Source organism: Rhincodon typus, chromosome 32, assembly GCF_021869965.1.
Source record: "Rhincodon typus isolate 14 chromosome 32, sRhiTyp1.1, whole genome shotgun sequence".
NCBI lineage: Eukaryota > Metazoa > Chordata > Chondrichthyes > Orectolobiformes > Rhincodontidae > Rhincodon > Rhincodon typus.
Genome location: NC_063363.1, coordinates 19,393,147 through 19,404,615, shown reverse-complemented (window position 1 = coordinate 19,404,615; position 11,469 = coordinate 19,393,147).

The window sequence follows — 11,469 nt, the reverse complement described above, 5'->3', positions numbered from 1 at the left end:
TCTGATGAAGGGTCTAGGCCCGAAACGTCAGCCTTCCTACTCCTATGATGCTGCTTGGCCTGCTGTGTTCATCCAGCTCTACACCGCGTTATAAAATGTTACTGGTTTCAAGAAGCACCTTCAAGCAGCACTTGCATTTTGATCAAATGTACACAACACCCAACCTAATAAAATTAAAACCTTGTTCTAAAATATACTGGTAACCTGTTCTAATATTTTCTTGTACTTTAGTCATGACTGACAGAAGGCTTTTTAGATCCTTTCTGGTTTAGATCTAGAGTTCTTTGACTGATTGCACTGATATCTTAAGGAGATTTCTCATCAGCCATATATCCTTGTGTTCATGCTTCACATCCAATTCAACTGTCCACATTTCACATAATAGCAGTCTGGCACATTGCCTATCTTTGACAAAAAGAATCAACAGGAATCTGACTTTCCACCCTCTTCTTCATGTGACTAGAAGTCACCACAGCTGTTTTCTCCTTCATGTGCCTTTTAATGCTGTATTGCTCTCCATTTGGCAAGTTGGGTTAATCCTTGGTGGAGAGCAAAGATATCATGTGAAGTTGCCTGGACTCTACTGATGCTAGAACCTTTACAGTTTAACTACAAAATATTAAATAGAGATGTAATCTATTTTAATGCAGAGCTAACCTCATTTACTGTTACTGGAATTCCTCCAGCATTTTGATTAATGGCGTTCGCCTGTTCGGGGCAGTTCCCTTGGTATCAAACCATGTTAAGGTCCAGCTTTTGTCAGTCTCAATTTAGTGATGGGTAATTTTCAACTTAACCCAATCCTGTCGAAAACACTGCCTGCCTTATCTGATCCACCCCGTAAGTCTAAGCTTTGCAAGTGCTGGAAAGTTATGTAAATTATAGAACAAATAACGTGGAAATATTAATTGATAGTCCTTCATCACAAAAAGTGCTTCTTATGGTATTTAGATTTTTCTACAATGGTCTGTCCTGCCTATTTACAACAACAACTTGTATTTATGTATAGACCTTGATGTTACAAAATAAGGTATTTCACAGAAGGATTATCAAACAAAATTGACATCGAGCTGTTGAATAAGGTAATAGTTCTGAAAGGGTTAATGTTGGAGACTGTATTAAGTTACACTCAATCTCATTATGTCATTCAGGCTTGCAGCGGTGTTATGATCCCAGCTGATGTTATTATTCAGCAAGTCAGACTAAATCATGTCTTGATAAATCATATTTTTATTTCTTTCGCTTATAACAATGTGGGCTCTCACTAAGGCATAAATGCACAATGCTACAAATTTTGCTTTAACAATAAAACAGAAATTTATTAATAAAACAGAAGTTTATTAACAAAACAAAATAAAGATAAAATAGAATAATCAGAACCATCTCCTTATAATAAAAATTCAAAGATATTCAAATACACAGGAAAAGTATGATCCCATTATCCTAAAACACATCATAAGATGGAAAGAAAAGCAAAGTAGTTTCTGTTGGCACCTCAAAAAACACACCTACTACAGTATTCAAAACACCCATCGCACAATACTCACATCAGAGTCCTGTATCTAACATCTTAGAAGGTTTAAGGCTCTTATGCCTTCAACCTTTAGTTAGGAACAACAGATAGGCTTTTCCTGGAGCTATCACAACCTGAGTTTTATCTCAACACATTTGGTGTAGGATTAACACTAACTCTTTACCCTAAGACAATCTACTTCACTATATCTTTTGCTTCTCGGAAGAATAGATCTATTCAGTCATCCTATTCCAAGAACTTCACAGGACTACTCCAAAACTCAAATTAAAACTGAAACCAAAGTCTCCCTCTCTGAGATATGGAAGAATCCCTTAAGCTTAAAAAAATGTTCTAGAAATTTGCAACAAACTTTGAGGCCCCATTACTGACCTTCCTTGGTTGCAGGACAATCCAAGTTAAACAAATAAAATCCATCAATGATCACCCAAACGCATTCACTCTGAATACAAGCCTCAAAAACTGTTTTGAAAGATATCACCATGGCTACAGAAATACTTAACAATTAATTATTGACTTCAGACACAAAGAAAACACATAGGTTATTAAAAACAAACCCAAACTTATAATAGATGATATGATATAGAAAGTCCCAGTTTACATCACAGGGGATAAGACGGAGAATCTTGTTGTCAGAGTGAACATAAATTAATGTAACTTGCTATCTTGCAACAAACTACATCTTGTTTAAGGTAAGAACATTTTCCCACCAAATTGATGGCAACAAACTATTCCAACCATTAGTGCCAGTGGTTGGTATCTCAAAACCAAATACGACATGGTTACATGCAAAGATGTTGGAATAGGTGATTGAAAACTTTGTCTAAGAGGTTGGTTTAAAGGAAGAGAAGGAAACGATGAGGCAAGCAGTTACGGCGAGAATTTTTGAGCCTAGTGCTCTGTCTATCTGTCTGTCCCTCTCTCTCCACTCTCTGACTGCTCAACTTGAAAGGATTCAGAAAAGATTTACAAGGAGTTGCCAGGGTTGGAAGATTTGAGGTATAGGGAGAGGCTGAATGGCTGGGGCTATTTTCCATGGAGAGTCGAAGGCTGAAGGGTGAACTTATAGATTTATAAAATTGTGAGGGGCATGGATAGGGTGGATAACCAATGTCTTTTTCCCAGTGTAGGGAAGTCCAAAACAAGAGGGCATAGATTTAAAGTGAAAGGGGAAAGATTTAAAGGGATCTTAGGGACAACTTTTTCATGCAAAGGGCGGTGCGTGTGTGGAATGAGCTGCCAGAGGAAGTGGTGGAGGTTGGTACAATTGCAACATTTAAAAGGCTTCTGGATGGATTCATGAATAGGAAGGGTTTAGAGGGCTTTGGACCAAATGATGGCAAATGGGACTAGATTAATTTAGGATATCTGGTCGGCATGGACAAGTTGGACTGAAGGGTCTGCTTCTGTGCTGTACAATTCTATGACTCTATGACTCTATAACTCCTGAAGACCAGCAGTGTACAATGTTTTCCTAATCTCCAATTTTACTGGTATAATGTAAGGATGAGATGTCACCCTCTCACTACCATCTCTGTGAGTTGCATCCAGCAGTCCAGTTGCTTCTGCATGGGAAATAGTCTTTGTCCATTTGGTAAGGACTCTCACCTCATCGTACATCCTGTTACCAGCTTAAAATTAATGGGAGCTATACAGTTATTGACAAAGTCATAGAGTTATAGAGACATACTGCACAAGAGAAGCCCTTCTGCCCATTGAGTCTACAATGACCCATCTACATTAATCCCTCCTTCCAGCACTTTGCCTATCGCCTTGAATGCTATAACATTCCAAGTGCTCATCCATGTAAATTTTAAATGTTGTGAGGTATCCCACCTCTACTAGCCTCTTAAGCAATGCATTCCAGATTCCCACCACCCTATAGGTGACTTTTATTTTCCTCAAAAACCCACCAAATCTCTTTCCCTTCACCTTAAACTTATGCCTCCTTGTTATTAACCCTTCAATTAAGGTGAACAGCTGACTCCTATCCACCCTGCCCATGTCCCACCTAAGCTTACACATCTCAATTAGGTCCACTCTCAGCCTTTGCTGCTCTAAAGAAAGTAAACTGAGACTATCTATTTTCTCTTCATAGGTAAAATGTTCTAACCCAAACAACATCTTGGTGAATCTCCTCCACAACATCTCCAGTGCAAATATCCTTCCTACAGTGTGCTACAAGACCTGCACAGAGTATTCCAGCTGTGGCCTAACCAAAGTTTTGTACAGCTCCAACATAAAGTCCCTGTTCATATAATCTATGCCACAACTGATAAAGGCAAGTATCCCATATGCATTCTTAACCACCCTATTAAACTGTCCTGCTGCCTTCAGGGATCTGTGGACAAGCACTCCAAGATTCCTCTGTTCCTCTGAGCTTCCTAGAGTATTGTCATTCATTGAGAACTCCCTTGTCTTATTACTTCTTCTAAACTGCACCATCTCAGCAATTTTCAGGATTATTTATCATACACCATTCTCACCTACATTGTTTATATATCACAAACAATAAAGGACCCAGCATTGATTCATAGTGCACACCACTGGACCAGCCTCTGGTTACACAGCCTTCTACTACCACTCTCTGTCTGCTATCATGTAACCAATTTTGGACCCATCTTGCCAGGTTACCCTGGTTCCTATGTGCTTTTACCTTCTTTATCAGTCTCCCATGTGGGATGTTGTCAAGGGCAAAACAATGTCACAATCTGAAGAAACTGATACCAACAATGGATTGAGATTCTCCTAAATGACCTACTGAAATATTCAAAAACGCTATTAAAATTTATCTAAAATGAACATGTGAAGCAAAACGAAATTTCTCTCAGGGATACAGAGAAGAAACCAAAGCAAAGGGTTATAGGTTTAAATCAGATATGCTTCCAGTTACGAGACAAGATGTTTGAAAATGATATGCATTGATTCAAGATAAAAGCTCATTTGGGGTGAGTATTCCACATTCCATCGTAATATAGCCAGGTATCACCATGGAAAAGTACAGCTGAGAACACGAGTGCTAATGTACACCAGGTGATTGTTAAACAGATAACTAAATCAGGCATGTGATTGGAATCCAGTTGCATGACAATGAATGCTTGAGGGAAATGAATTACTATATCCCAGAAGAATAGCTAGGATTGCAAGCAGGTAGAAATCCAGTCTCCTATGTATACTCCTCCCCACACCAAGAAACTCTTGCATGACAGTTACATAATATGTACAATTCAAACACAAATCCTTGTTTATGTTCGCACATAAGTTGTTTATTTTTACACCAGTGCGTTGTAATATTCAGTGCTCCTTCACATTTAATTTGTAGACCATCTGAAGTTTATTCTAAATTAATAGTGATGCCAATGTCATTTCAGCTACTGCACTGTTTTAACTTTTGTGTTTTAAGGTGATGTTGTCTTATTGACAGCAGTTAGATCCTTGAAAGCCTGGATTACGCAGGCAGCTGTTAGGCAGTAATTGGGTGCCTGGATGTTTGTGTTTCAGTACAGTTTCTGGTAGTAGAACCAAAAGGCATTAATTGTGTTCCCAGTACCCTACTGACACCAATGAAGTTCTGTTTTTCTAATATATCTGTAAGAGGAAGAAGAATTATGGTTCAGCCTCAATGACCTGCAATGCATTGTATCATTCTGAAATAATTTCTGTGATGTAGGATGCTGTAAGGCGTTTTGTTTTCTGTGTATTTCTGTAAGTTATGATTTAAAGCATTTCTATGTTTTATCTTGCTCTAATTTGTCTTGTATTTGTATTAATGTTAAACTATAACCAGCTATGAGTTGGGTCAGCATCCTGAGCTTATAATTGGGCAATTGAGCAGTATAAGATCTCAACTGAAGACATTGCTGCTGGGATAAAACTAAGCCTGTTTTACCAAAAACAGTTTAACTAATGCATACAACACTCAGGCAAGCCAAAGCATGTCATGTAATATGTGGCTCACAGAGGCAGGAACCTTGTTTCAGAAACAGCCTACATAATGACCATGTGATGAAGGGGAAGGAGAAGGTGTTAATTATCTGGAAGTTAGACAAACTAAACTTTCCTACTAAGACAACTTATTCTCTTAACTGCTCTGAAAAACTCTGAAGAGCTCCTTTCTAGTGGAGAAAATACTTTTGCTTCAGACCACTGTCAAATCACTTCCGAACTACCGTAAAAACATTCAATCTCTGAGTGCCCTGAATAAAAAAAAACACAATCTTTGATTATTCTGAACTAAAAATAAGCAAAATTCTTTAATGTTTACTCTATCTGTCATCACTCCAGACATTTGTAATCTCTTGCTCTCTCTGGAAAATACTAGATTAGGTCACTGTTCCAGAAGGATTGTCTGACCTAATTTATTTTGTTTTGAAAGCCTTCACAAAGGAACTGATAACCATATGCCACTATTTTGGAATCCAAATACTAAAATTAATGTAAATCTAATCTAATCACCCACCTTTCATCACACAAACTGGGTGGGCTCATAGCCATGATACATTTAATAAGCCAATCAGGTGAACCAATTTGAATTATGACAGTACATGTAGCATAAAAATGTAGAATAAAAATGTAGCATTCAAGGCTGCAACTGGATATGTGACCTGGTCAATCATGGGAAATCACAGTGGAATTCATTAGTGGAGAGACTCCCTTGTATGTAGGAACCTACTAAGCTACTGGGAAGATATTTGTATAATAGTTATATCACTAGTCTAGAAATCTGGAGGCTGGGCCATGTATGGGTTTGAATCTCAGCATGGTAGCTGGTGGAATTTAAACTTAATTAATTAAAATATTGAAAGCTTGTCTCAATAACTGTGACCATGGAACTATCATTTATTGCTGTAAAAACTTTTCTGTTCCACTATTCTCCTTTAGGGAAGGAAATCTACCAGCCTTACTTAGTCTGGCCTACATATGAAACTAGATTCACGGAAATGGTGTTGACACTTTACTTCCTTTGGAAATGGCCTTGCAACTGACTCAGTTCAAGGGTGATTACGAATGGGCAAAAATACCAGCTTTGCCAAAGATGCCCATATCACATGAAAAAATAAAAACCTATGCTGTTGGTAGGTGTGTCAATAAAGGGTAACCACACTTAATGGAAATTACATTCATAGTTGTGCTTTGTTTCATTAATATCAAAGTACAAGGTAAAGGATTGTCGAAGGTAGGCCACCTTCCCTGCCTGCCCACCCATTTTTTTCATATAGCAGAGCCTGTACAGTAGACAGAGGTGAAAACATGCCACTTTCAAAAATGTACTGTAGAGGGAGCTGCTGTTGGTAAGGAATGGCATTAATAAGAAAGATTAATACTGCTTCAAACAATAGGACAATGAAATTCCAGGGTGATCCCAGTCTCATTAACCAATGTAAGTTTTCATCCTTACATTCTTGCAGGCTCTGGCACTTCTTTTGGTGATGTCTGCAGGGTCTGGGTCAGCAAATAGTGTCATGAGATCCCTCAAAAGGTATCAGCTGATCCTTTGCAGCATGGGGAAGGCATATGGAGTCCATCTCTTTCCTGTGCTTGTTCATTCAATCAGGAAGCATTTAAGGCCTTCAGAACTTCTGTCCACTTGGGACACTGCTCTTAGATCACATCAACACTTTAAATTTGATCTATATGCAACTTACTCTCCTTTCACTAGTCTGAACAGTAGCTGCATCTGAACATGAACCTAAATATTAGAAGTTTAAAGCAAGAAAATGTAGTGTAATGTAGCTGAAAACAACAAACAATGGAGATCACAGTGGGTCAGACAGCATCCATGGAGAGAGAGCAAGCTAACGTTTCATCAGAGCTGAAGAAGGGTCATCTAGACTTGAAGCATTAGTTTGGTCTCACCATGCATGCTGTCTGACCCGCTGTGATCTCCAGCATTTGTTGTTTTCGGTACAGATTCCAACATCTGCAGTCATTTGTTCCTACCCTTCCATTTCAGTTTGTCTTAAAATTCATTGTAGGCAGTCATAATGGCAAAAAAGGAAAATTAACGTTAAAATGCCTGCATTTGTATTGGTGTCAGTGAATCTTCTTAACAAAATTAGGCCTTCAATCTTCCCCATTACCTCTAACCCCCTTTAAGACTGGCATAATTATGTTGGTAACTTATCTTCTCTGTGCATGTGGTAGCATGAAGTAAACTCTATAACCTGAATGTACCAGATTCAAACAAAGCTCAAAGTAACAGTACTGATTCAGAGTCATCTGCTCCCATGCAGTGACATTTCAGATTTCAGAACAAAGCATTAAGTAGCACCATTACAGGCAAGATTACTCTGCAGGCATGAAAGGTGGCCTAATTTAATATTGGGGATGAGAATTTAGCAAAAATTCAGTGTGAACTTGTTAATATTTGGATACATGCAATTCTGCTGCAAGAAACAAGATCATCTACTTGATAAATATGTATGCCTCAGTTTTCAGTTACATTAAGTAATCTCTCTTTTACAGAATGCCACTTAAATGAGAAGTATTCTTGGCTGAAACATAGTTCAAAAGAAAAGAGTAAACCTAGTTTGAAGCTTATTCTCCATAGGAGATATCTTGTTGAAATCTTGATGGAAAGAGAGTGGGTATTGAAGATGGATACGCCATAGAATAATGTGCAGCACCGTGGCCATGTTGAATTACAATTTAATGCAAGTGTTCAGACAGAGATCAAAAAACACCAAGGGTGACAGGTTGACGTTGATATTATCTGAGCCCTCGGCATACATTAGATTAGATTAAAATCTTGATATCACATGCTTTCCATTTACAAAAGCTTTGAAACTTCCTCATTTCTGCATTTGTCCTAACCCTAATTTCACTTAAGATGTTGCAGAATGCTCACTCACATGTGTAAACATGGTTTCTACTGCACTCCCTGCAAATTTACAATGCTGTAGCAGCCTCAACTCTGAGGAAATTCCATTATATTAACATTCTTCATGTTCGTGAATGAACTGTTGAAATCAAATCCTTTCAAACTGAGCACATTTTTTTTCAAGGATTGCCTTGTCTTCTACCCCTTCAAACTTATTATTAGCTGACACTTTTCATCATTGGCCTTTAAGAGAAGTCATGTGAAGGTGAGAAAGCTACGCGATGGGAGAATGTTTTCTGAGATAAGTAAACTGTAGGGTGAGGAGTCTGCACACATTTGATTTCTGTAATTCTTTGCATGCTTTTATATTCCTTGTGTTGCATAGAATTTATTTATTTTTTTAAACCAATGAAATAACAATTGATAGAAGCTGTGCATAGCTTCTATTTTTGGCAGTATGAAGGTCAGTGTGCTGCTTAGCATAATTTTATTGATCTTTAATGGCAGCATAATTTCCTCTGACTTGGTTATGTTTGTGAGAATGTTATGTCTGCACACAGCTAAATTTTGAAGCCTTACCAGATACACAGAAATGTACACACTTTACATTGTATTACATCTACGTATATACATGCAAAATAGTACTATCTCAGTACTATAAGCTGTGTGTGTTTTGGCAGGGCAAGTGTGGAAGAAGGAGACAATATAGTCTGTTTGGCACATTACTTATTCACACTCACTTCAATGATTAGCACAATAGGCAGATTTTCTATCAATACCATTAACAGGGCTTTTGACATCTGGCAGGACACAAAGTTCCTGAAGTTCCAAATGTTGCATTGAAGTCAACGCTGGGCTATTCAGGACCATGGACAGGTCTCAAGTCAAGATGCAATCAGGGACTCTTTATAGTATCAGAATCAGAATATCCTTTATTGTCACATGTATTCCAGTACAGGAGTACAGTGAAAAGCCTTTAATGGCACCATCTTAGGTACAAGTGCCTAAGTACAAATCTTAGAGAGTAAAAAAAAAGTGTTATTATAGAGTAAAAAAAAAGATTAGCATGTATAAGTGAAAAATTCCAGAATGATAATAAGTGCCCATAAGTACTTAAGTTCCAGTCCGTGCCTGCAGGCCCCCAGAGAACGAGGCCATGCTGCCTCGACATGCCGGTCTTCATCAAGGGCTCACTCCGCCGCCGCTCTGCGAATTGCCCGTTTGCTCCCCCACTGCCGCGGGACTCATCACGTCCTTGTTCCGTCACGGGGCCCAGCCTGCTCGCTCCGTTCCGTCACGGGGCCCAGCCTGCTCGCTCCGTTCCGTCACGGGACACAGCCTGCTCACTCCATTCTGCTGTGTAACACAGCCCGCTCGCTCTGTTCTGCTGCAGGACGCAGCCCACTTGCTCTGTTCGGCCGTGTGTCACGACCCATGCACCTTCCACTCTGCCACAGGGCATGACCCACAGCCCACATGGTCCACTCCCAAAGCATTTAAGACCATGAGAAATAGGAACAGGAGTGGGCCATTTGGCTCCTCCAGCCTGCTCTGCCATTCAATAGGATCATGGCTGATCCAGCTTAGAGATGAACACTTCTGAAAGAGGAGAATGGGCTTTGAGCACATGCATGTACAGCACAATAGACTACCAATTATGCTTATTTCTCGATGGAAATCTTTACAGAAAAATGATAGAAATTATCTACAGAAAATACTAGGCTTCTTAAACATTCGTTTCTTCTTGATCTCTCTTCTTCTGGTTTCTTAACATCAGCCAATTTCAAAATTCTACAGGAGTAATGGAATTTGGTTATATTGCTGCTTCTTCACTCTGAATTTGAAACAGTCAATTGTGATACTCACAGAAAGGTGTTGAATTCAATACACTAGACCTCACATGATTATGAGCTGCAACAAAAACAGAAATATTGGAAATATTCACCAGGCCTGGCAGCATGTGTTGAGAGAAGCAGAGTTAAAGGGCTCACTTTTTTGAGGAGGGCTTAAGTCCTGGCTCTACGGCCAAAATCAGGGTCCAGTAGCACTTGGCTGATGGTGTGAGATAGCGAGACTTATATCCAGCAGCTGTCTCCCAGTCATTACCAGGGCCCACGTCTGATTAAGCACATTGACCCACTCTCGAGATGTGTGAGTCCAATCTGTAGACCTGACACTGCCTTTTCAGAGGCTGCAGTTTCAATGAGAGGGCATCTCAACGATGAGGCATTCTGGAAGATCAAGTGGATCTTTGGGAAGAAGCTGGGAAAAGGCAGAAAAGCCCCAGTAATCTTCACATATTGAGGGGGAGGGGTGATGTGGAGCACCAGCAGGCAGGACCATTGTCATGGAGACAACCAATATTGCTGGGTATCCTCTTGGTGGGCCAAGAATTGTCTCTAAACGAAGTCCCCGATCTTTGGTGAATTTGATGGAGCTTTTCTGGCTACCCCTACTCAATGACAAGCCCTCTTGATACAGGAAAATTACCCATGAGAGGGAGAAGTAGTTCTTAATTGGATAGTTAGATACATTGGCCACTAAATAGAAGATGTGCTAGGTTTTCTGGAGCTTGCAATATGTCATCGCGGGGATGACTCAAACAGCCCCCTTGCTAAACCTTACTGCTTCTTCCTCCCAGTCTCACTCCACCAGGCTGGAATATTCAGACCAATGTTTGAGGTTGACGCAATCTCAGGAACCAAAACATCAAGGTGTCAGCAAAACCTGTGACAGCCACAAAGAAAGCAGTCAATACAAGATTGAAATAGAGTGCGGGAGGCGGATAGAAGATGGATAGAGGAGAGGATAGATGGAGAGGAAACAAACAGGTCGAAGAGGCGGGGATGGAGCCAGTAAAGGTGAGTGTAGGTGGGGAGTTAGGAAGGGGATAGGTCAGTCCAGGGAGGACGGACAGGTCAAGGGGGCGGGATGAGGTTGGTCGGTAGGAGATGGAGGTGCGGCTTGAGGTGGGAGGAGGGGATAGGTGGGAGGAAGAACAGGTTAGGGAGGCAGGGACGAGTTGGACTGGTTTTGGGATGCGGTGGGGGGAGGGGAGATTTTGAAACTTGTGAAATCCACATTGATACCATTGGGCTGCAGGGTTCCCAAGCGGAAT